Below are 27,205 nucleotides of genomic sequence, written 5' to 3'. Positions count from 1 at the left end.
AAGTACAGAATGTGATCTGGCTCCAACACTCATTAAAAAGCAAGGGAAGGTTTTCTTTGTTCTCAAATGTAGCTTCTCAAAAAATCTGCTGCACACTGATTGGGAAACACTGCAATAAGGAATGAGTTGGGAGAAGGGAGGGGCCAGCATGCTGGTCTCCTACATAGCAGGGCAGATGCCTGCAGACACTGTAAGGCATAAGAAAGCTCATGCAGTATGCAGTCCCTGACTTAGTAAGGAGCAGACACCAGTAGGAGAAGGCAGCCAAATCCTCTGAGCCTAAGGAGTAAGTGGGGTCAGCGGAGGGAAATAAATTGCAACCCAGCGCCAGGAAGAGAGCTGGCGACTCCTGATAAGGAGGTGGATAATAATTGTTTGAATTACCTGCCACCAGGAGGAGAGCTGGGCGTACTGCCATATGGAGAAGATACACAGAGAGAAACTGCCACCCAGCTCCAGAAAGCAAGATAGGTGATAATAATTGTTTGAACTACTCAGATCCAGGCAGAGAACTGGGGATCCTGCCATGAGGAGGATTTAAAGACTGAGAGAAAATGAGGGGACTGGGCACTGAGTGTAAGGAGCACACTTCAAAGTAACCATGAGAGATAGAAGTATCTTTTATTTGCGACTTTTTGTAGGATTTTGTAGGATTGTTGTAATAACCAAGCCATAAGGAGAGTATTTTGGAATCAAGTATGCCTGAAGTGGAATTATGGCTCCCGGAGAAAGGAAACTGAGATAGGGTGTACGTGTACTGCAGCATCATCCTAATCCAGCAGGAGACTTTACAGTCAGGTATGCCCTACAACAGTGGGATAGGTGCAACAGTCCACAGCAGTTGCAGGAATTGCTGCATGTGAACATGGTGCACCTGAAATATGCTGTCTAATGTGCACCATTACAGCTTTCTACAGTGCAAATTGTACTTTGTATTCCTAGTGTAGATAAGTTTTAACTGATTTGTGGAAATCAAAGGAAAAAATGACATTGCCCCCTTCAGCTCCAGCAAATAGCACAAGTCTAACCATCTCCATTACCCCTAAACTGCAATGTCTTCTCTGCTTCTTAGTGAATGGATTTTGGAACCAGAACTGAGATGCAACAGTTGTGTTCCACATCCTCCTCGGTGTTCTTTTTCCTCTCTACATAGAAGTAAGGAGGGTGGCAGAACGTAGTCTAGAGCTGTTGTATATCAGCTCTCTGTCCTCTTTATATTGGGGGAATACCCCAAGGGCTGGATTCACCAGGTTTATAGTACCTTTGCTCTGGCAGAACCAGCATAAAGGGGCTGTAGCTTGACCATAAATCATATGCACTGAGTCTTCCAAGGTAGAGAAGACTTAAACTACTAATCTAAAAAATAAGAATAACCCTATACATATAAAAAAAACAGGAGTACTTGTGGCACCTTAAAGACTAACAAATTTATTTTAGCATGAGCTTTCGTGAGCTAAAGCTCACTTCTTCGGATGCATAGAATGGAACACACAGACAGGAGATATTTATACATACAGAGAACATGAAAAGGTGGAAGTATGCATACCAACAGGCAGAGTCTAATCAATTGAGATGAGCTATCGTTAGCAGGAGGAAAAAAAACTTTTTGAAGTGATAATTAAGATGGCCCATAGAAGGTGTGAGGAGAACTTAACATAGGGAAATAGATTCAATTGGTGTAATGACCCAACCATTCCCAGTCTTTGTTTAGACCACAGTTAATAGTATCTAGTTTGCATATTAATTCAAGTTCAGCAGTCTCTCTTTGGAGTCTGTTTTTGAAGTTTTTTTGTTGCAAAATTGACACCTTCAAGTCTGTCACTGAGTGGTTAGAAAGGTTGAAGTGTTCTCCCACTGGTTTTTGAATGTTATGATTCCTGATGTCAGATTTGTGTCCATTTATTCTTTTGCGTAGAGACTGTCCGGTTTGGCCAATGTACATGGCAGAGGGGCATTGCTGGCACATGATGGCATATATCACGTTGGTAGATGTGCAGGTGTGCGAGCCCCTGATGGTGTGTCTGATGTGATTAGGTCCTGTGATGGTGTCACTTGAATGGATATGTGGACAGAGCTGGCATCGGGCTTTATTGCAAGGATAGGTTCCTGGGTTAGTGTTTATGTTGTATGGTGTGCGGTTGCTGGTGAGTATTTGCTTCAGGTTGGGAGGCTGTCTATAAGCGAGGACTGGCCTGTCTCCCAAGATCTGTGAGAGTGAGGGATCATCTTTAAGGATAGGTTGTAAATCTTTGATGATGCGCTGGAGAGGTTTTAGTTGGGGGCTGTAGGTGATGGCTAGTGGTGTTCTGTTATTTTCTTTTTTAGGCCTGTCCTGTAGTAGGTGGCTTCTGGGTACTCTTCTGGCTCTGTCAATCTGTTTTTTCACTTCAGCAGGTGGGTATTGTAGGTTTAAGAATGCTTGATAGAGATCTTGTAGGTGTTTATCTCTGTCCGAGGGATTGGAGCAAATACGGTTGTATCTTAGAGCTTGGCTGTAGACAATGGATCGTGTGGTGTGTCCGGGATGGAAGCTGGAGGCATGTAAGTAAGTATAGCGGTCAGTGGGTTTCCGGTATAGGGTGGTATTTATGTGACCATCGTTTATTAGCACAGTAGTGTCTAGGAAATGGACCGCTTGTGTGGATTGGTCTAGGCTGAGGTTGATGGTGGGATGGAAATTGTTAAAATCTCGGTGGAATTCCTCGAGGGCTTCTTTTCCATGAGTCCAGATGTTGAAGATGTCATCAATGTAGCGCAAGTAGAGTAGGGGTGTTAGAGAACGAGAGTTAAGGAAGCGTTGTTCTAAGTCAGCCATAAAGATGTTGGCATACTGAGGGGCCATGCGGGTACCTGTCTGTGTGTTCCATTCTATGCATCCGAAGAAGTGAGCTTTAGCTCACGAAAGCTCATGCTAAAATAAATTTGTTAGTCTTTAAGGTGCCACAAGTACTCCTGTTTTTTTTGCGGATACAAACTAACACGGCTGCTACTCTGAAACCTATACATATACATTCTGTTTGTGGGGAAAAAAGAGCCTTCACAAATCATAAGTTAACAAAAAGGGGAACAAACACATTTCCCCCCCTCTTTGCAGATTGCTTATAAGTGAGAGTTAGAAAGCAGATGTAATTATTGAGGGTTGCTCAGTACTGGAGTACAACAAACCCTTACAGTGCCAGGACCTGTACCCGGTGCTGTGACTCAGAGGCAGGGCTGGCCTTACCATGAGGCGAACTGAGGCAGCCGCCTCTGGTGTCAGACTGTGGGGGGGCGAAACTAGGCCCCAGAGTGTAGAAAATTGTGTCTGCTGCTGGTGCATATGTATTCTCTCTGCTCTAGATGCACAGAGATGGTGGAGTGCTGTGCTGGAGAAAGGAGGGCACAAGAGACATAAGAGGCAGGCAGGAGAAAAGGTGAGAGGGAATAACAGAAAGCAGCAGGAGCTGCAGGGAGAGAGAAGAGGAGGAGCCTCTATTTACCTCTCTAGCACCCCCAGGAGCCTTGACTGATTAATACCAGCTTCTCAGGGAGCTTCCTGTTTCCTGCTGCTTCCCTGAAGCCACTTGAGGAGAACAGGCAGTCAACTGAAGTAATAGTAGGAGCCAGTTAGGCCCTTAAGACACTGATATCCTCCCTCACTCAGGCCCTGCTACCAGCCTGCTTATTTGTCCCCTTCAACTGAGTGTTGAGAGCCACTATAGCTGGCACAGAACAGCAGTCATGAGTGAAAGAAGAAAATGAAAGAAAGCAAAGGAAGCTTTTCTAGCTAAGCAGGTGTGACGTTATTGATATAAATTGGGACCATATAGAACATGGGTTGCAACCAAGGTCCTGCAGTGGCACCAAATCTTAGATAAAGGGGGTCATCTAAGGTGTCTAAGACCAGATTACGGGTTGCTGGTTATAATTATGCTGTCTGTATGTCTGTATCATTTTTAGTTGAAGTTATGAATGTTGGCTCTATGCTGTCTGTATTTCAAGTTTGTGCTGTGCTTCTGGGGGAAGCCTCCCAGACAAGCTTGTGTTAGCTCTGCCTAGCCTGTTTGATGGCCCATTAAGGACCATCAGCTACACAATTGACCCATGGAGAGAAGGCAGACACGCCTTGTGACTCAGCAAGGTATGCAGAGACTTGTCCATGTGACTGCAGACTCCATTTTGCTGTGATTTTCCACAGTGAGAACAAATTTATTCTTACACCTGGAAAAGCCTATATAAGGATGATGCTTCATCTCCATCTGGTCTTCAATCCTGCTTCTGACCTCTGGAGGGACTTTGCTACAAACTGAAGCTCTGCACAACGGACTGAATGACCCATCCCAGCGGGGGATGTTCCAGAGACTTAATTTGAACCTGCAGTTTACTCCATCACTGCTGCAAGCCTGAACTAAGAACTTTGCCATTACTGTATGTAATTGATTCCATTTAACCAATTCTACCTCTCATTTCTACCTTTTTCCCTTTGTAAATAAACCTTTAGATTTTAGATTCTAAAGGATTGGCAACAGCATGATTTGTGGGTAAGATCTGATGTGTATATTGACCTGGGTCTGGGGCTTGGTCCTTTGGGATCGAGAGAACCTTTTTCTTTTATTGGGGTGTTGGTTTTCATAACCATTCATCCCCAGGACGAATGCACTGGTGGCGATACTGGGAGACTGGAGTGTCTAAGGAAATTGCTTGTGTGACTTGTGGTTAGCCGGTGGGGTGAGACCAGAGTCCTTTTTGTCTGGCTGGTTTGGTTTGCCTTAGAGGTGGAAAAACCCCAGCCTAGGGCTGTGACTGCCCTGTTTAAGCAATTGGTCCTGATTTGGCACTCTCAGTTGGGTCCCGCCAGAACCACATCGTCACAGCAGGAAGGAGCTCTCCTGAGATACATAGACACAAATGTTCACGGTGAGCCTTCTGGCCCCAGTGAGGATGTGAGTGGTGAGGAGATGCCTGATCTTCCAGTTAGTCAGCCTGCAGGTGACCTGGCAGCTACTGCAGCATCCATTTCTCCATCTGAAATGGATGTAACCATGCACATTCCTGAAGAAAAGTGTAGATCAGAGAAGAGTGTGGTGAAGGCACAAGAAACATCTGGTGCTGAGTTTAGTTCCTTAAGTCTAGATGATCCAGGACTGTGGACCCACTTGAGCAGTAGCCCAAGGGACTTCCTTGTACTGCATGGGCCACAGCAAGTAAAAAACTTCATGTTCCCTAAAGACAATGAAAATAGAAGTTTCCATCCAACACGTTACTGGCATGAAATCCCCAATGGTAACAAAGTGGAGAAGCCATGGCTTATGTACTCAAAAACCCAGAATGCTGCATACTGTTTTTGTTGCAAACTCTTCCAGTCTAATGTTCCAGCCACATCGGGTTCTACAGGAACAAAGGACTAGAAAAATCTGGCTAGAAATCTGGCATGACATGAGAAGGCAGCAAATCACCAGAGAGCATTCCATAGGTGGAAAGAGCTTGAGATGAGACTAAGGTTAAAGGCTACCACAGATGATCAGCATCAAGAGAAGATTGCATCAGAGTCTACTGGCAAAATGTTCTGAAAAGGCTCATTGCCATTGTGCTTGCTACCCAAAACCTAGCACTGTGTGGCGCTTCAGATCAGCAGTATGTGCCAAACAATGGAAACTTCCTTAAAATTGTGGAGCTGATGGCTGAGTTTGATGCTGTACTCCAGGAGCATCTAAGAAGAGTCACCACCCAAGAAATGTACACATACCACTACCTTGGAAAAACAATTTAAAATGAGATCATACAGTTACTGGCAACAAAAATCAAACAGAAGATTGTGGCAGATCTGAAGTCAGCAAGATATTACTTGGTTATTCTGGACTGCACACCTGACATCAGCCATATGGAACAAATGACTTTAATGGTGCGTTTTGTAACAACAACAGAACCTAGTGAAAATGTCCCTGCAATGGTGACTGTCAGAGAGCATTTTCTAGAATTTATTGACATTGATGATACTACAGGAGCTGGTATGACAAATGTGCTTCTTAAAAATCTGGAAGATATGGGAATTGCGATAGCTGACATGAGATGTCAGGGCTATGATAATGGTGCCAACATGAGAGGAAAGAACAGAGGAGTGCAGACATGGATCCGAGAGTTAAACCCTCGAGCTTTTTTTTCCCCATTCAGTTCTCATTCATTGAACTTGGTGGTCAGTGATGCAGCATTAGCTTCTAGTGAGGCGGCTGAATTTTTTAATTTAATTCAAAGCATCTATGTATTTTTCTCTGCATCAACTCATCAATGGCAAATTTTGAAGTAACATCTGGGAACATTCTCTCTGACACTGAAACCACTGAGTGCCACACGATGGGAAAGTTGAGTGGAGGCGATAAAGCCTATCAAACACCAAATTGGGAAGATAGATGATGCCATAGTTGCCATTATGGAGGATAATGCTATGACAGGAACTGTTTGTGGAAGAACAGTGGCAGAGGGAAATGGAATCACCAGAAACATACGTAACTTCAAATTTCTATGTGGCTTAGTGTTGTGGCATGACATACTGTTTGAAATAAATGTTGTAAACAAGAGACTCCAAGGTGTTGACCTTGATATATCTGGAGCAATGGAACAACTGGACAAAGCAAAGTCATACCTACAGTCTTACCGGTCAGATGAGAGATTTCAAAATGTTCTGAAGAGTTCACAGAAGTTGGCAGAGGAACTTCACACTGAAGCTATTTTCCCACCCATTCAAGAATACAAGAGTCACCGAAGAAGAAGACATTTTGATTACGAGGCATGGAATAATCCTATAAGAGACCTCAAACAACAATTCAAAGTTGAATTCTTTAATCAGGTGCTAGATTGTGCAATACAGTCAGTTGAAGAATGTTTCATGCAGCTCAAGGAACACAGCAGTATATTTGGGATGTTGTATGATATTCCAAAACTCCTCACTATACCTGAAGAAGACCTACACCAGCAATGCAGGGCACTAGAGACAGTGTTGACACATGATGACATGTGCGATATTGATGCGAGTGATTTAGGTGATGAACTGAAAGTCCTTTCAAGATGCATTTCAGCAGGATCAACTCCAATGGCTGTTCTGGAATATATGTTCACAAATAAGATGATCACCCTCTTTCCAACTACTTTTTGTTGCTCTGTGCATACTTCTAACATTTCCTGTAACAGTTGCCAGTGGAGAACGCAGCTTCTCCAAGCTGAAGTTAATAAAAACACATCTACGCTCCACAATGACACAGGAGAGGATGGTCGGCCTTGCAACCATCTCAACAGAGCATGAGCTGGCCCAGACTGTGGACCTTCAGGAAGCAGTTAAAATCTTTGCAGCCAAGAAGGCACAGAAAGCACCACTTTGATTATTCAAACAGATAAAAATGCCAGTGTTTACTATGCAGACAAGAAAAGTTACATTTGCTGTTCAGGCATCTGAAAGTTAAGTGTTACTTAAAATTTGAACAAGGCTTTTTAAGTTGTTAGTTCTCCTTTATTGTGGTAGATAGCAGAGCAGTACCATGAGACGAGTAGAACAGGAAGAAGGCAGAATTGAGACCTTTCAAAGTTTTGACCCAAGTGAGGGGGCATGGGGGCATCATTTGAGCTCCCCACCTCAGGTGCCAAAATGTTGTGGGGCCGGCCCTGCTCAGAGGCAAGCTCTAAAGATGCTTCAGCAGCTAGACCTTGGTAGGCACTATCCCTCATGGGCCCTAATAACCACTCAGACACCTGGCTAAGGGAAAGGGTATTATACTAGGTCTGGCAAAAAAGATTGCAGATACTCTCGTGTGACAATTTCTTGGGGTGCCTAGGACTGTGAGTCACCTTGTTATCCCCCGGTCTCCAAGGAGAGAGAGAGACTTGCTGGTGCTTAACTAGGTTTCAGCTCCATGATACCTCCAGTCGGCCACCCAAACAATGTCCTCTGAGCTCTTACTTTGCTTCGCAGGTTAACAATAGGTGTACCTTAGTCCTTGAATCCCTTTGAAGCATTCTCCTGTGATATCCAGCCCATCACTGGCTACTCACAGAAATACCAGGTTTGCTATCTCCAAGGGGACAGTGCATACACCAGACTGTTTGATTCAGCTGAGGATCAGCTCTTATATATCATCACAGCACTGAGAGATATTTATAGTGAAAACAATCATACGTTTATTATTAAAGGTTAAGATTTAAGAAATAGTGAGTAAGGAGAATGGAAACAGAAAGATGACATATAAAACAAAATCCATACACTCTTTCTGGAGACTAAACTTAATTTTAATAAGGTAACCCAGAGGTTCTCAAACTGGGTCTCAAAGTGGGTCGTGATCCTGTTTTTAATGGAGTCACCAGGGGTGGCATTAGACTTGCTGGGGTGGAAGCTTCAGCCCTGGGTGGTGGGGCTCAGGTTACAGTCTCCTCCACCTGGGGCTGAAGCCCTTGGGCTTCGGCTTTGTCCTCTTGCCCAAGGTGGAGGGGCTTGTGCTTTGGCGGGGCTCAGGCAGGCTATGGCTTCAGCCCCCTTCCTGGCGTTGTGTAGTAATTTTTGTTGTCAGAAGGGGGTCGCGGAGCAATGAAGTTTGAGAACCTCTGGGCTAACTATCCATCTAAAGCAGTCTATTCTTACCCAAAACCTTCTTGCAGTGTTTCCAACTAAGGTTGTTTGGGATACCTTTTTCACAAATGTAATCACACTGCCCATTTATTTCCTCAGGTGCAGGGTAAATAAGTGTCCTTTTGCTTTCTTCGTATATTCCCCAAAATCCATAGTTTGTCCCCGGAGTTAGCATGATCCCCTCACACTGCCACCCTGGGTTTATTCCCTGGTGTGCTGACTTCATGTTGACTTGACATGTAAACAGAGCTTCCATTGTGTTGGCTTACAATGCTTAATTTACATGTGAACTGAGGCACACAGGTGAATAGACATCCTTTGGCTGGCAACCCTGCCTCCTGTCAACATAATAAAACCACTTCCGTGAGCAGCAGAAGCTATGTTGTCAAAAGTTCTTGCTGACATAGCGCTCGCTTATGTTGGTGTAACTTATGTTACTGAGTGTTCTATTCACACCTCTGAGCAACATAAATTATGCTGCAGAGTGATATAGCCTTAGGCAAATTTTAGCGCATGTTGGGGGTGGGTGAGTTGCTACAACTTATAGATGTCGTCTTTTTCCACTCAATCCTTTCTAGATACATCAATTTTGGTCTTTAACTGTCTTAAATGTTCTGTTCATTGTAAACCCTCTGGCTCGTTTCCTTTTCCGAAGCTCCTTCCTCTGGAAGCGTTCTTTTTTCTGTTCCCTGTTCATAAGATGACACAATTTGTACAATAATGTTTGGCTTTCCAGACTGAAATAATGTGCAATGTATTTATTAACAGGAGATCTAAAGAAACCACTGCGGGCAGAGCATTTCCCTGAGTGACTCACCTCTTTCCCCTTCACAGAATAAAGTTTCCTATTTCAGGGTTGTTTCCTGCTGGGATTTCCAGACTAAAAAAACACCATTTCTGTCCTCAGATTTAGAGAGAGACAAGGTGGGTGAGGTAATATCAAACTTATATTCAGGACTCCTCTATTTTACAAGTAAACCTGGACATCTAAGCTTCCTCTAGCAACTGACAGAGCAGCTCCTCTTAATAGGTATCAACTGATAAATTGTATATGTACACTGTTAGCCCTTGGACCAAATCAGGCAGCCCTGGAACTGTGTTGACCTCAGAAGGGGCTAAATTCAGGTTCTCCACACCTGACCACATCTAGTCATTGGCCCATTTAGGTGGTGAGACAAGACGTGACTGGTTGGTAAGGTACAAGCAGGTGGGTTTATTAACTGAATACAGGTGTACAAGTAAACAAGGACCCCCAACTTAACGAAAACAGTACAAAACAGGCTCGGTTGTCAATGGATGGAATATGGCATAAAGCCAGAAACCCAAAGGCCCTTACAGAAATAAGGGATCCACAATAAGATTAATGAGAGTAACCACACTACCATGTCTCGTTGACAGCAGAAGATAGGCAGACCCCAAGGAAAGCAGGATTCAAGCTGACAGGATGCAGGATCAGGAACTTTGGAGACTCAGGAACCACGCAGGTGAACAGGTAAGTGGTCGGTGTTTCGCTTATCTTCTATCTTCCACTCTTGACTCGTGGTCATGTGTGTAGTATGTGAACCTACAGTTGATGATTGTGTGTGTGTGTGAGGTCTGGATGGAATAAGTTTGAGTTCTGCAGACCTGGTCTGTCTTGGGGATTTCTAGCAGCCGTGCTCTTGTGCGGGTCACTGGACTGCTCCTCTTCTTAGTAGCAGAGGTCCCAGTCAGGCTGCTACCTCTGGCAGCCCTGAGGCAACAAGCAGCAAGTGGCGAGTAGCCCTGAAGGGCGGATGAATATCCCTTAAGTAACTTCATTGTTGCTAGGCAGACTTCGAGTCACCTGACTCTCCCATTTTCCTGCACTTTTAGAAAAGGGCACCAACTGTGGCATAAAGAAGGGTACCAAATATGGAGGCCAAGAACAACAAAGTAGAAACCAGTATGGCCAACATAAAACCATAGTTGGAAATTCTTCCCCAACAGCACATTCATTTCTCCTGGTATTGACAGCTGGGATTCCATAGGCTCCCTCCATCCCACCAGATTTTACATTCATTACTGGTACTGTAGCACTGTATATTAGATTATATATCTTAGCAGAAAATGCCTCGCTAGTCACAGGGGAGAAAAAGACCAAAGGGGAGATCCTCAGCTGGTGTAATTTGTCATAGCTCCATTAATTACATTGAAACTATGATATTTTATACCAGCTAAGGATCTGCCCACAAATCCTTTTCTGGCTTCTTCAGTAATTAGGACATTGAGAAAGATTTTGGAATTGTCTGCACTAAAATAAATCTTTAAAAAAAGAAGTAGTTAGGGCCTGATCCTCAAATGTGCTGCTAGGGACTCATAATTCCTATTGAAACCAATGGTAATGCTCAGTCCCACTCAGGCATAAGACCTAGGGCCTGATTCTCCACTGCCTTCTGCTTTTGGTTAGTCATTTACACCAATGCAAAGTGAGTGTGAAAGGACCAAATCCCTTGATTTGAATGGTGCAGAATTAGGTGCAAAAAGAGCAGGAAATAAAAGCTACAAAGATATATTGAACTTCAAGTGAAGAAAGCCAATTTAAAAGAGTAACAAACAACTGTGTCCTCTTCATAATACCCAGCTGTTGTCTCCCACTCCATGACAATATCAGAAGTTTTCCGCACTGTTGTTCTCCCATGTGGTTCTGTTTGAAAGAATCCTTTTCATGGCTCACAGGAGGAGCCCAAATAGATTTGAACAAATTCCAAAGAGCATGATCAAATGCCTCTTTTACTGTTACTTGTAGGTGCAGGCAATCAGCAAACGTGAAGTCAATTCAGAAACCGTACTGGTGTGAAAAATGTCTTGTCTATTGTTGTGGAGACATTTCTAATGTCACATTGTGACAACAGAGAATAATATAGTAAAGGACTTTTCTGTACAGTAGAATCACAGTGCCTAGCTGGGGCCCCAGTGCTTCTATTTTTTAAACTAATTTCCAGGCATGGAATGGGACACATATATTGTCAGTAGGGCTGTCAAGTGATTACAAAAATTAATCTCGATTAATCGCGCAATCAATCGCGGTGTTAAACAATAATAGAATACCATTTATTTAAATATTTGTTGTTTTCTACATTTTCAAATATATTGATTTCAGTTACAACACAGAATACAAAGTGTACAGTGCTCACTTTATATTTATTTTTATTACAAATATTTGCACAGTAAAAAGAAAAGAAATAGTATTTTTCAATTCCCCCATTACAAGTACTATAGTGCAATCTCATTATAATGCAGGTTGAACATACAAATGTAGAATTATCTACAAAAAAATAACTGCATTAAAAAATAAAACGATGTAAAACTTTAGAGCCTACAAGTCCAATCAGTCCTACTTCAGCCAATCGCTCAGACAAACAAGTTTGGTTACAATTTGCTGGAGATAATGCTGCCCACTTCTTGTTTACAATGTCACCTGAAAGTGAGAACAGGCATTTGCATGGCACCGTTGTAGCCGGCGTAGCAAGATATTTATATGCCAGATGTGCTAAAGATTCCTATGTCCCTTCATGCTTCAACACCATTCCAGAGGACATACATCCATGCTGATGATGGATTCTACTCAATAACAATCCAAAGCAAAGCGGACCGACGCTTGTTCATTTTCATCATCTGAGTCAGATGCCACCAGCAGAAGGTTGAGTTTTCTTTTTTGATGTTTCGGGTTCTGTAGTTTCTGCATCTGAGTATTGCTCTTTTAAGACTTCTGAAAGCATACTCCATAACTCATCTCTCTCAGACTTTGAATGGCACTTCAGATTCTTAAACCTTGGGTCGAGTGCTGTAGCTATTTTTAGAAATCTCACATTGGTATCTTCTTTGCGTTTTGTCAAATCTGCTGTGAAAGTGTTCTTAAAACGAACATGTGCTGGGTCATCATCCGAGACTACTATAACATGAAATATATGGCAGAATGTGTGTAAAACAGAACAGGAGACATACAATTCTCCCCCAAGGAGTTCAGTCTCAAATTTAATTAACACATTATTTTTTTAATGAGTGTCATCACCATGGAAGCATGTCCTCTGGAATGGTGGCCAAAACATGAAAGGGCATATGAATTTTTAGCATATCCGGAACGTAAATACCTTGCAACACTGGCTACAAAAGTGCATTGCGAATGCCTGTACTCACTTTCAGGTAACATTGTAAATAAGAAGCAGGCAGCAATATCTCCCATAAATGTAAAGAGTTGTTTGTCTTAGTGATTGGCTGAACAAGAAGCAGGACTGAGTGGACTTGTAGGCTCTAAAGTTTTTCATTGTTTTGTTTTTGAGTGCAGTTATGTAACAAAAGAAAAATCTACATTTGTAAATTACACTTTCACAATAAAGATATTGCACTACAGTACTTGTATGAGGTGAGTTGAAAAATACTATTTTTAAATAATTTTACAGTGAAAATATTTGTAATAAAAATAATATAAAGTGAGTACTGTATACTGTATTCTGTGTTGTAATAGAAATCAATATATTTGAAAATGTAGAATAGCCAAAAAGATTTAATAAATTTCAATTGGTATTCTATTGTTTAACAGTGTGATTAATTGTGATTAATTTTTTAATCATGATTAATTTTGAGTTAATAACATAAGTTAACTGTGATTAAGTGCCAGCTCTAATTGTCAGGATATTAAATAATCACAGTCAAGAAAAAAAGAAGTATCAGAGATTAGTTTGAGTTTGTCAACATGATAACAATTGCTAGTGAACCCCTAGCTAGTGACACAACTGGTGTGTAATAGGTTAAATTGTGCAACTATTTGGTTTATGAAACCTCCACTGATTTAATGTCATTCAAACATTGGGGCCTAATTCTACACCTACATCCTGAAAATCCATTTTGAAATCAATGAGGATGAAGTCAAAGGATTTACAAAGAATGCAGTTTAGCAAAGAATTTGGCCCCCAGACTGTCTATCAGTAGAAAATACTTATTCTTTGCATCTTACTTTTAAAGAAATATTTTAAATGTAACAAGCAACGAAGGTGCCACAGGATTCTTTGTTGCTTTTTACAGATCCAGACTAACACGACTACCCCTCTGATACTTTAAACGTAACGTGACTGTCATTGCATTTGATTCTGCACAAACTGATTTTTAATTTAATTACTAGTGGACTGATCCTGCAAATACTGCCAAACATAGTGCTTACAACTGTAGCAGTTTCATTACCACTAGGGGGAGTACTCAGTAGTAAAGCACCATGTTGGAAGTATAACCCTTTGAAAGATTTGGCCCTAAAACAGTAGGAACTTTTATTCATCTAAATTTGATTACTTACAATTGAATTATAATGTCACTGATTGATAATGCCTCGTGGTGGTACCATTTACGTAATATATTAAGATATAAAATTCAAAACGTAACAAATTACAGTAAAAAATGTACTGGCAAAGTAGAATACAAAGGTCTTGACATATAGGAAAAAATGTCCAAAGAGAAATGTAAGTATTTCTTCTGCATTTGGTTATTCTGAAATCTGAGTTGATTAAGTAAATGGATTTTTTTTCTTGTGATATTGAAGATTTTATTGATCCAGTGTGATGTAATAGTGCTCAGTAATTGCAGCCAGAATGTGAACTATATTATACAACATATCAATATTTCCACTTTAATCGTGTGAATGAGCTGTCTGTATAAATTCTTTCTCTGACAGCAGCTCTGTGTGTTTCCTACTGTGCTTTACTATTTATATACAGTTTGGATTCAGTCCTTCAAGATGCTGAGCACTCTGACCCTGTTCCCTTAAAGCATTTAAACATGTGCTTGACTGAATTGAGTTCAGAGTGCTTAGCCCCCTGTAGAATTAAGCCCTTTTCAAGGTCCTTTTATGTTAACCTTCCTCACACCAGTAATCTTTACTTGCACAAAGAGTCTCTGTGATGTCAGTGGGAGCACTCCAATACATGGGCGGCAGGTATTATAGGCCTGAAGCTGCTGCCATGGGACACTAGGCTGGGGCTGCTTGGGGTGTGAGTTGGTTGCCTGGCTGGGGCTGGCCTGGGGCTCCTCTGGTGGCAGTGTGGGGGAGGGGTGGAGTGGCGTGGAGGCTGGGGATGAGTAGTTTGGGGTGCAGGCAGGCTGCCCCCGGCTAGGGCCAGAGAGGACTCCCCCCTCCCCCCCGCTGCACACTCACCTCGCACCACTGTCACTACACGTGCTCCTAGGGCCCCTCTCAGGTCCAGGAAGCCCCCTCGCCTCCCCGGTGGTGGGGGCGGGGTTGCCATCACATGCGCCTCCTCCCCTGCTGGTCCCCCTTACTGTAGCCTCACTGGGGGTGGGGGATGGGGCTGCCCCTTGCCCAGCGTGGGGCAGGAGAGCTGACTGCGGGTGAGGGGGAGGGCCCTGTGCTGGTGGAGGGTCCTGCTGGAAAAGGGAAGGGTCCATCCATCCAAGGCGGAAGGGCTAGGTCAGCCTGCCCAGGCGCTAGTGGTGGGGGGTGTTAAGACTCTGTGGTGGCAGTTGATGCTGGGAGCTGGCAGAGCAGAGCGCAATGCAGAGCTGCAGGGGGCAGCCACCCGCTGCCCAGGGCACAGGCGGGGACTCTCGGGGGAGGCGCGCGGGGGTGGCAGGCTGGCCCAGGGGAGAGACTTGGCCCCAAACAATGGTGGAGCTGGGCCCCCGGGCCCTGAATATTGCTGGAGCACAGGCACCATATAACTCACCACCCCTGCTTCTACCCCTTCTCCACAAAAGCTCACACAAGTAGAAAATTCATCTGGAGAAAGGCCTGTTTTGTCCTTCTCAGTGACACAGTACAGGCTTCATTTTGATCTCCCTTATACCTATGTAACATCACCAATTTCAATGGGGTATTCCTGGTTTATAACAGTGAGATCAGAATCAAGCCCTAGATATCGTTTTGGAGGGGAATCTACATCCTGTGCCCTCATGTCCTCCTACAGTCTCTTACCCTCCTCTCAAGCTTGTCATCATACCGCCTATTTAGTTTTCTTTTCGTACTCGAATTTTAGTGCCTTTTATGTCAACCTATTTGCCTGAAAGTCCCCTTCCCACACTAACCTATGAAAAATAGCTTAGACAGAGGAACACATGCCATTTATATAGTTCCCTATGAGTCAGAGATCATCTGAGCTGACAAGACAAACACATATGGAGGAGTTAAAAAAAACAACCCTCTCATCTGCCCATGATTATTGTTAGGATGCAACATATAATTGCTGAGAAATGTACAGCTACATAAACTGCTTTTCTCCTAGATGAAATGGGCATGCAGACAACATGTATTTATTTTAGTGTTGTTCAGGGATTTAATGTGTGAGATTCAAGTTTGTTTGTTTTTTAAATGCAGCTGGCGAGGCTATCCCTGAGCACACATGACCCTGTGACTGTAGGAGGACTATAATTCCCACCAGAAAAGGATCTTAGTGTTGTTTGCAATTTTCACGGTCTTGTGAAAAAAGGAAGGGCATTTGTTTCAATGTTTGCAGAGGACTCTTAATTACAGGCAAACCACTCAGGCAGATGTTAATGCCAGCCATCTCGGACTAACAGCTGAGCTGACAAAGCAACCATCAAATCTATTCCTATTATTTCTGTAAGGGGAACACCAAATTTGGGTGTGTGGGTGTGTGATTCCATATCCCTTACAGATATGAATGTTGGGAAAGAGAAAGGAAGAAAAGGGGAGTTTATGTTCCAGTGTTTCTTTGTATGCCCTTTAGTTCTGAGTGCTTTAAGCCTTGAGAGATCCACAACACCTGGTGCAAATACTTCAAGGAAATATGTCACTGGAAAAAAGTCAGTTTATCTTCTTGGTACTTCCACCTCTTCAAACACAAGTACAATAATCAACATGTCTCTGAGCAATTTGGGGTATTCTTTTTCCCATCAGTTCATCTGGTTGATGTAAATTTCCCTATCTTGTGGTTAGCATTTATTTTAATTCATATTCTCTAATTGCACATACATTTTCAAATGAAAATCTTGTAATCAGTGCAACACTGGTTCAAAGAGGAAATTGAAGGGGGAGGGTAAGCGGGAACTACAAGACAGTGTGAACTTCCTGCTGTTTGTGATAAGTGCTCTGTAACCATCATCTTTAGAGAAAGGGAGAAAAAGGTGACTGTGTGCAGCTTGACTTTGTCAAATTAACAATTTAACCTTTTCTTTACTTTCCTGGCACATTCAAGACAGAAGGGCATGGGCAGCAGGTGAACCAGCAGTTGGGGAAGGCTAGCTCTCTCCCTCTCCGCCCAAGGCCCCTCTCCTCCCCTTTTGCCCCCTCCCCTGATGGACCCCAGAGTGGCAGAGCCCCACCATGGCTGCTGGCCCCCCTACCCCAGGCCAGCGCCCCCAGCCCCGGAGCACTGGGCAGGTGGCACCACCACAGTACCCTGACCCCAGCCAAATGGATGGTGCCACTGCAATGCCCCTGACCGGAGCGTCAGGTGGGCACCACCCCTAGCCTCCCCAAGTCCTGGCAGCAGGCCATCCGACCCAAGCCCCAGCCTGGGCCACAAAAGAGCGGGAACTCACAGGCACTCCTGGGGGCGAAGCGTGGGCGGGGCACGCCAGGTTGTTTGGGGAAGCTCAGCCTCCCCCAGTTTATGATACCCACCGCCCACGCAGGAGGGACCTGATTCTCCACCCTTTTACCAAGGTTGACATCAGCATAATCCCATCCACTTCAATGGAGTTACGCTGGTGTAAAACTGAAGTGAAAGAGTGGAGAATAATGCCCATATCTTTACTTGTGTCAGGTATTTCAGGAAACAATCCTGCACTACCAGGAGAATGAACTAGATGATCTATTCTAACAGATCTTTTTATTTGGCTATTCAGCATAAGTCCTGCTTCATTTCTACCTTTTCCCATTAAAATACCATACTATTTCCTCCCATCCCCCAGCCAAAATAAATGCTCTCGAGAGCTAAATAATGGCAGCCCCAGTATGAGTATATTGGTGGTGAGAGTGTACAAGGAGCTCCTGTCCTCCAGGGTGCCTGAGCAGCACTTTCCAAGCACATTGAATATGAGAAGGGAGAAGAGACTGGAGAGACCCCGATGGCCAGAGGAGGCATGTGTGGGTAATATTACTGTGGTTCACATGTGCACAGGAGGGTTAGGTGGGGAGTAGAGATTGTCTGAAAAATTCTGATGAAAGCATATCCTGTCAGAACATGTGGTTCTGTTGAAATAAAAATGCTTTGCAAAATCAGCTTGATTTTGCCAGAATTTAGTTTTAGAAAGGAAACTGGGTGGGTGGGGGGAAGTTCCAACATTGTTGATATGTCCAATTTTGAAGTTTTTGGGATGAAGCATTTTGATTTTGTTTTGAAAGGACTTATTCTGTGTTATAATATAATGCAACATTTAAAAAAAATCAAAATCAAAACAAGATGGGTGAGGTAAATCTTTTATTGGATCAGCTTCTATTGGTGAGAGAGACAAGCTTTGGAGCCACACAGAACCCTTCTTCAGGTCTGGGAAAGGAACTCCCAGCATCACAGCAAAATGCAAGGTGGAGCAGATTGTTTAGCATAAGTAGTAAGCACATATTGTAGGGGATCATTCAAGGCAAAGTGGGCTGTTAACACCTCTGCAGTCACAGAACAAAAAGGGAGGATTTACAGACTATTGTAATAAGCCATAATCCAGTCTCTCTGTTCAGTCCATGATTTTTAGTGTTAAGCAGAATTATGAATTTAAGTTTCCAGGCTCGTCTTTTGAAAGTGTTGTGCATGTTTCCTTTGAGGAGTTGGACTGATAGATCTGACAGAGTGATTGCTTTGAAAAAAGTGTTCACCCACAGGTGATAAGTATTTTTTTGTCTTTTATCATTTTCCTGTGTGAGTTTGAGAACGAGGGGTTTTTTTTTGTCTTTTAGCATTTTCCTGTGTGAGTTTGAGAGCATAGTGATTGACTGGTTTCACCCACATAGTTGTTATTGGGGCATTTAGTGCACTGGATGGAGGTATTACCTCATCCACTTTGTCTCGCTTCCTGGGCCCAACAGTGCTACAACTGCAGAACCACTGCTTGTAGACTCAAGGCTGAGCTAAATGCAGTTGCAAGAGAATGTGAAAAATGGCTGCTGATTCCCTGCTCAGTTAGAAGCAAAATATACCCCCCAGCTCCACATCATTCTTCATCTTCCAGTGGGGAATGTCCTGTGCTTGGAACAGATGTGAAAGATGGTGGTCATGTTTACTACTTTGCAGCTGCAATGAGCTCAGCCATGCACTCATGTTTCTCTGTTACTAAACCCTCTCCACACACCACAATTTGGCTGGTACTACTTGGCATTTTTCTCTGCTTCCCTAAGACAGCTGAATTTGAGCTGCTGGCTTAAAGCACCTCTGAAAATTGATTGCTAGGTGTCTTAAGTTAAGTACCCAAAAACTAAGATGCCAAAAATCAGTTTTGAAAATGTTAGCATAAGTGATTTGCCCAAATCAATGGTAGAGCCCATAAGTAGAAGTCAGGAGTCCTGAATCCCAGCCCCATAACCCTCTTGAAACATGCAGTCCTGGTCTCATTCCCGAAGTCTCATTATTCACTTTTATTTTAGGAAGAACTGTTTGGCAATGGTTAGCAACTCATCTTTCAAATTAAATCCAGTTCAATAAACAGTTCAAAGTTAAAGCAGTCAAGGTCCAGTGTGCCTTGTACTACACAGAAACCCTATACTTGATTAGCAGATTAAAATGAGAGAGACTTAAAAAATTCTTGCAGCACAGAGGAACATAACTGAGTAGTATCAAAGTCAGCCACAGGGCCCTGCAGTCCTTGTCAAATTCAATTCCCAGGTGTCCCTCTTAAAAGCAGGTCTTCCTATGGTGTTAGTTTTCATGATCCTGTGACAAGTGTAAAGGCCCCTATTTTGACATTTGCAGTGGGTCCTATATTATTGCTATTATTTGTGTTACTGTACCACTCTAAGGTCTGTCTACATTGCAATGTAAGCCCAGGCTCAGCTCAAGCCAACCCCTGTCTCCTTCTGCCTACACACAAATGGAGGTGTGGAAGGTGATCAGGAACAGTCAGCATGGATTCACCAAAGGCAAGTCATGCCTGACCAACCTGATCGCCTTCTATGATGAGATAACTGGCTCTATGGATATGAGGGGAGCTGTGGATGTGATATACCTTGACTTTAGCAAAGCTTATGTTACTGTCTCCCACAGTATTCTTGCCAGCAAGGACTTTACCCAGTCAGGGCCAGTGCAACCATTTATGCAAACTAGGCGGCCGCCTAGGGCGCCTAGTGGTTGGGGGCACCTAAAAGCCCGCTCAGGCGAAGAGGTGGAGTGGAGGTGAGCTGGGGCGGGGGAGGGAAAGCTGCCCGCAGTATCAGGGGTGGGGGGGCGCACAGGGGAACCACTCCCCACCCCAGATCACCTCCACTCTGCCTCCTCCGCTGAGCACACAGCCCCCGTTCTAATTCTCCTCCAATCGGCACCGCACGCTGGGAGGGAAGGAGATTTAGAGCGATGCCGGCGTGCTCAGTGGAGGAGGCGGAGCCGAGGTGAGCTGGGGTGGGCTCCCCAGGCAGGGTTAGCTGCCACGGCGGGGTAGGGGGGGAAGTCTCCCCAGGCGGGGTTAGCTGCCACGTGGGGGGGGGAGCTGCTGCGGGGGGGGGGCTCCCTGAGCGGGGGGTTGGCGGGCTCCCCGGCTGGGGGCCTGGGTTAGTTGCTGCAGGGGGGGCGGGGTTAGCTGGGTGTGGGGGTGGCGCAAGGTGGAAGTTTCGCGCCCTAGGCGAAACTTCCTTGCACCGGCTCTGTACCCAGTCCTTAAGAAATCTACCCCATCCAGGTTGACGTTGAACCCTTTGCGTAAGCTTCTGTATCCCCAAAAGTCCCCCAGTCTTATTGTTATATAAGACCTTCAGAATCTCAGACACCAATCCTCTTAGGACCACTAGTTGAGTGTAACAGCCCATGTTCTCCACTGCCTTTGAGTGCTTAACCAGAAGCCCTTGCTCTAGGTGTAAGTCAGGCCAGGCTTCTCTGTATTGGCATATACCTGGGTCTGCCTGTACCTCTTCTGACAGATCTGACAGTCTTTCTTCCTTCCAGTGTTAACTGTTCCTTGTCCTTTCTATCCCAAGACCAGCCAATCCACTCCCAGGAAATGGAAGCAACCACCCTGATTCAAGTACAGCTGCTTGGCATTTAACACTTCCATTTTATTCTGACCACCAAGCTGTAAACAGAGTGAACTCTCTCCTGCATTTGATATGGCCACCAAAAAGAAGTAGTCTTTTGCAAAACACAGTGAGATATGGTCACGAGTCTATAACAGTACACCTATGTTCTTAAGTCTAAATTAAATTAGTGTAGGTTATTTAAAATGTGACATATTTCAAACCTCCCTACATCTAAATATATATTCTTTCAGGGAGTCATCAAGTAAATGCTGCCTTTCTTTTCTTGGCACATCTTGTTCTTTTATTCGTGACAAGACTACGTGGTCATATGATCACAAAGTTCTGTTTAGAATATTAGTAAAAGAAATATATTAGGCTAAAATTGTACCCAGGCCTACAAGATATGTTCTATCCAGGATGCAAGATGTGTGCTGAGTCCTTGCGAGTTGCTGAAAATCATTAACTTTCACAAAAACAAAAGACGGGGAGTTGAGATTAGGCCGCTAAGCCTTTGAAAGATTACATACATTGTGTAGCAGCAATAAGATATTGATATTATTAAATTCTAAAGACCCAGTTCAAAAATGCCAGGAATATCATTGCACAAGTATTTTAATATTTATACAGACAACCAGAGCACTGTGAGCCAAATTTGCATTTCACGGCTAAAAATCAATGTCTCTCTGCACAGATATGAGAACACATCAGAATAACAATGAGATACTTTGGCATATTCACATATTTTTAAAACATTACGTAAAACCTCCCTTGCTTTTTCAGGTGAAATCTTGTAGAGCCAGCTCTCCATTTATGCTGGTTAAACCTGTCACATATCTCCTATAAATATATCTCTACTAATTACAAAGCTGCACTGAGTGAGGATTTTAACATTTATTATTTAATTTAATATTTCAATGTAATTACTAATGCAGATCCCCAATGCAGCAGGCTGATCTGCAAGCTGCATCTGTACCTGGGTGGAACTACATTGACTTTTGATGGGTCTCTGCTTGCATGGATCAACTTGCAGGATCAGGGCCTTAATTATTGCCACAGTGCATTGTAGTAACTAAGGCCTCAAAATTATGGGTTATGACTATTTTAAGACTTGCCCAGGTATCAAGGCCCATTGAAAAATATAGAACAGAGCACTGAGAGAATAAAAAACTAAGGTCTAACAGCTAGATTCCTTCAATAAGTCTGAGGAAACTCAGAGTTTATTGCAGTCTTTTGCAAGAGTGTACTGCTGGTGCTTCTAAAGAGACTTCCTGTTTTTACCTCTCTTTGAATGAATGAATTAAAAATCATATTACATTAATATCTAACATTGATATTGGATGTGTCAGATACTTAGTAAAATGGGAATCAATATTAATTAAAATGTGTATAAAAGGGAAGTCAACTATAAGTGATACAGCTTTGGACAATATATTGTAAACTTTAATGACACGGTTTACCTCATGGGCAGTCCTGGTGAGAGGGTGTTAAAGACGACTTTATTTTTGATAAAGTGAAGAAGTATGGCTAATGTTTGCAATCAAGCGTGCTTATGCTATCAATTGAGTAAAATATGTCTATGTTGAAAGAGGCAGTAAATAAAAATAACTCAAACTAAATAGTGTATTTATAAGGACACTTGACCACAGAGTGGAATAAACAGAAATATAACTGGTTAATAATGCTTGGACTCAGCTCAGCTTACATACCAAGGTCTTACCAGTATTGTTAAAACAAGGAGAACACAAATGGAAGATTTATATAGCTGTTTGGGCTTGCTGCAGAACAGTTCTTGAAGTGACTTTGCATTATATAATGGACTGTTAAAACAAGTTTAAAGAGCATCAAAGAATTTGGAGGGACTTCGTATCAATAATATGAACTTTAAACTGGACATTTTGACAGCTAGCAGAGTTGATGGAGACACTGCAACTTGAGCAAGCACACAGAGCCCACGGATTTTCAGAGGTAAATTGCTGACCAGAGCAAACCAGCCTGTGTTCAAGGTATGTCCCAAGATGGTTGTACCAACAGTTATGGCCTAACTTGTCCTACACAGGCTGGTGTGTTACATAAAGAGACTGGACATTTTCAGTCCCAGTTGCAAAAATGCAAAAGTTGATATCTTGTTTTCTGTTGGGATGGTGAGAGAGGACTATTTTCATTTTGGTTGAACATTTCAAATCTTTGGAAGAAGCATGGGTCACCATCTGATTGGTCCCTGCTAGGACATCCAAGAAGAGGAACCAAGTTGAGGAACCTGGCAGAAACAGAATAAAACAGCCTGTCTCCTTCAGCACATTGCTTCCCAAAAGTCAGAGACACCCAGAAAGGAGAAGACTGAGGTCCTTGACCATCCACCTTGGAGTCCTCCTGGTGACATCAAGTACCCATCTCGGGTAAACACCTTTAACTGCCTTTCTATTTTCTAGCACTGGGTTGCCTGCTAGTGCACTGCAAAAAGACTTGTCTGTCCTGCACTCTACTTGTGACCAATAACTGAGCTGAACGCTGATGGCTGAGCAAAGATCTGGTGATAAGTAACACACAGACTTTCCCTTGGGTGATAACACAAATCAGTCAATTGACCTTGAAACTGGGTACTTAATTAGTAGGGAAGTATAGATGCTTGTGTACGTATTTAAAGATTGTCACAGAAGTGTCTTTTTTCTGTAACAGATTCCAATCAAGATTGTTGTAAGGTAGCTTTAAAACTGAACAAGTTGCTGTTGTTAACTAAGGGCTGGTCTACACTGGGGGGGTATCGATCTAAGATACGCAACTTCAGCTACGTGAATAGCGTAGCTGAAGTCAAAGTATCTTAGATCGATTTACCTTGGGTCCTCACAGCACGGGATCAACATCCGCAGTTCCCTGTGTCGACTCCGCTACCGCTGCTCACTCCGGTGGAGTTCCAGAGTCGACGGGAGCACGTTTGGGGATCGATATATTGCGTCTAGGTGAGACGCAATATATCGATCCCCGAAAAATCGATTGCTACTCGCCGATACGGCGGGTAGTCTGGACGTACCCTAAGATTGTAGAATGCTGTACTTGTGTCTACCATCGTTTATGGTTTCATACTTTCTTTCAAGTTCTAGATGATATAGACAGAAAATGAGACCAAGTGTAGAAGCATTTTGAACTGCACTCAGTCTGTCATAACTGTAAGAATTCACATTAGATAGTTAGGAGTGTCAGTCAGATCCTGGGGCTCTGTCTTTCACAGGCAAATTGATTAAAAGGGTTGACTACTATACATCTATTGGGTAGGAGACTTTAGTGAATTGGCATGTAAATAATTGACCAAAATCGTTTTGTGATCTATCTTTGGATTGTTTTTCATCCGTTGTATTAGCAACACCAGAATTGATAACCAATTGACACAAGTAAGGCCCTATTCTGAGGGACTCAGTCAAAAATCTAAACAGAATTACCTTCCCAAGGTAATTATTGAGTGTGTTATTTTCTTTTGTTATATAATTAGATTCTGAAAACCAAATGTTTCTATCATCCAACTTTTTAATTCATGTAGCCAAATCTTAGTCCAATATAGTTTTTGCCTTTTTATATTCTATACTGTTATTTGCTATGAAGGATTTCAACTCTGGTGTCCCAAGCAATTGAAATTAAAAAACCCTAAAACAGATTATCAGTTAAAGCCGTTGCTTTAAGGTTTGTTTTATACCCTACCTTTCCTATAGTATGCTAAGTATAGTTATCCATATGTGTGTGTGAGGAGCATAGCTTGTGTGGGTATATATACACACCTTATTTAAAAATTTATATGGTTAAATGGGTTTAATCTTGATGAACTTTAAAGTAACTTTTCTCTACTAAATTTTGGATTTTAGAAGATAAGCTGTCTGACCAACAGCCCAGTTCAAAAATAGAAAGATTACTATGATTACCTTGTTTGCAAGAAGAAGATTAGTCTGGGTTTAGATTAGTAGAGGAAAAAGTGACAATGACAAAATTTATTATAAATCTGAATTTATTTTTAGTTTGCTGATGAATGAGTGATTTTGTTTTGTTGGTGTACTAGGGTTTTTCCCATTAGCTATTTTTATAGGGGGGTTATATTTAACTTTCCATGACCCAGATAAGACTATGCTAGCTTACTCAAAAGTAGTCTTAGGTGTCTTGATTTTTTTTATCTAGACCACCATTCACTGACATGTAAAATACTGAATACTTTTTAAATTGCCTGCGTAAGTGGGACTTTTTCCAAGTTGGTGCTCACTAACAAGGACCTATTCAGATTTGATTGAACCAAGTTGCATGGCTCCAAAGTGAGCCTCACACCTGATTTGTCTGCAGATCTCAGAGGGGGTCGCTGAGAAGTAGAGTGAGCAAAATTCATAAACTGTAAGAATCAAGAGTAAGGTTGAGAAGCCTCCCCTTACAGGTCAACAAGCCATTAGAGGGGAGACTGACTTATCAGAATCTCCAAGACAGACAACAAACAGGCTATGCCAGCTTTTGAACCATTTTCCCCTGTACTTGAAGGTTGTCTGCTAACGAGAAGTAGGGCTGTGCTAGCATATCATTGCCATCCTTCTCCTTGACTGCAATTCCAGCTCCAACTCTACAAAAGTCAGGAAGACAAAAAGCTGAAGTGTTGGTGAACCCTGTGTCTTATTTTTTCTCTCTCTAATTTACATCTTTTGTTTTTATTAGCTGGAGATTTCTCAACCGTTTTCTCTCTTTATTTTCAGGATGTGGAAGTAAAAGTGTGGCTATGTGCATGCATATGTGGGAGCTCTCATAAATTCCACATGGGGAAGGCGCCAGAAAGAAAAGTTCCAAGTTTAAACAGCCCTAAATATTGTCTAAAAAGACACTTGTTAAAGTGTGTTCTGTGTCTAAAAGTCCTGAGAGCCTTGAGATTGTCATTTGTCTTTTCTGGTAAATAAGAGTTGTTAAACTGCTTCTTATCAAGAGTGTACTGTTAAAGTTTGTTTTATAATATGTTTACTGGGGGCACTGGCGGAGTGGGAGTGGGTTAGCGACCCTGTAGTACTGAAGTCCAGGAAGGCAGTTTCTAATTGGCTCTGAGGTTGTGGCCCAGACATTAGGTAATAATTTGGTTTCAGTGTTAAGGTACTTAACTAGATTCCAAGTATAGGTTTGTGTAATTTGGTAAAATTCTTTAATTGGGATTTTTAAACCTCATGGGCAGCAAGCGTCTTAGAATTTATATAGGGACTGATTATTTTTTGTATTAATTTGATGAATTAACTCCAATCCAGTGTGCAGACTAACTTGAAACTTGGTTTACCGTAATTTGATAAGTAAAAATAACACTTAGTATTATGAATAGCTTAGGTCTGGTGATATGTTTTCTTTAATTTATTTTAATTTGAGTTTTAATAACATTTATAAGCCAGAAACTAATAATGAGTCACATTTTTTTTCAGTAGGCCACATGGGTCCAAAAGCTTTTAGGGTCTGGGGTGGCTACCACCCAGTCAACCTGGAAGCCCAACTAGTTCCCTCTAATAAGTCTATGGTTCTCACAGAATTGGTGCCTGAACAAGAAGGGAAAGCTGATTTATGTATCTGTAATGATTTGGGGAATCTTCTATGTACTGCTTACGAATTCTCCAGTTTGATATTTGAACTGCCTGTATTCTTATGGCTGTCTTTCATTGTATTCTTACATCATAACCCGTGTGCTGAGGAGGGAAGGGACAGACATGTGTCTGGCTTTTAATAGGATGATTGGTAAAAGTTAAGAACCTGAATAGATTCATTTAGACCATCACAGTGGATGGTAGTATACTCAGTGGAGTAGCTGCAATCTGGATGGAACAAGTTCTGCCCAACTTGTCTAGAGGGCTAATGTTTGGAGGAGTGGATTTCCCCCAGAAGCATGACCCAAAAAAGGGTACTGATACTAACCTTTAAAACCACAGAGATTGGATGGATCAGAAAGTGAGACAAAGGAAGCCTGGGCGGGCGAGGAACAGAGGGCATGTTTTCATAGCAGAGGGACCAGCCAACAAAGAAGAAAACTGGCTGCACAGGAAAGAGAGACTCCATGGTTCAGAAGAGAAATTGTGTGCAGAAGGGGTCAGGGATCCTGGACTCCTTAGAGGATTCTGACGTAAGCCCAAAGAATACTCAAGAGTCCCGAGAAGACTGGGGCAGGGAGATGCGTACAGGTGTTACTGTTTTATCCGAATCGATATACTTCCTGTGCTAGCTAATGTAAAAAGTGACTGGTTTGGAACAACCCTAACAATCCCTGTGTGTCTATTATGTGCTTCCACTATGAAGTGTCCCTAAAGAAGTGAACTGTAAACCCCTAGTGCCCACAAGGTTAGAGCTCTGGGAAAGGGTGTGATAAGCTATTAGAGAATCTGGGGGTTAGCGCTGGTCCTGGGGACCTAGGACAGCTGAGCCCTGGGATACCATTTCCACAAAGGAGTAACAGACAGAAAGCCTGTGCCTAGAAAGTGTGCTACAGGGGCCAA

General features: G+C 42.8%; 1 long non-coding RNA gene across 2 annotated transcripts; it reads left to right on the top strand.

The window, feature by feature from the left end:
- Positions 1-185: 185 nt before the first annotated feature.
- LOC123367462 lies at positions 186-25,701 on the top strand. 2 transcript variants are annotated; one of them, XR_006578478.1, is made up of 4 exons: positions 186-286; positions 395-471; positions 9,992-10,082; positions 25,445-25,701. It is a non-coding gene; the product is annotated as an uncharacterized LOC123367462 (long non-coding RNA). The 2 variants fall into 2 exon arrangements; XR_006578479.1 differs by lacking the exons at positions 186-286; positions 395-471 and adding an exon at positions 677-798 and having other exon boundaries at positions 9,989-10,082.
- The last annotated feature ends 1,504 nt before the right edge of the window (positions 25,702-27,205 follow it).

The sequence above is a fragment of the Mauremys mutica genome, chromosome 1 (assembly GCF_020497125.1).
Source record: "Mauremys mutica isolate MM-2020 ecotype Southern chromosome 1, ASM2049712v1, whole genome shotgun sequence".
In the NCBI taxonomy this organism is placed as follows: Eukaryota; Metazoa; Chordata; order Testudines; family Geoemydidae; genus Mauremys; species Mauremys mutica.
This window is presented reverse-complemented; position numbering and strand designations above follow the sequence as displayed.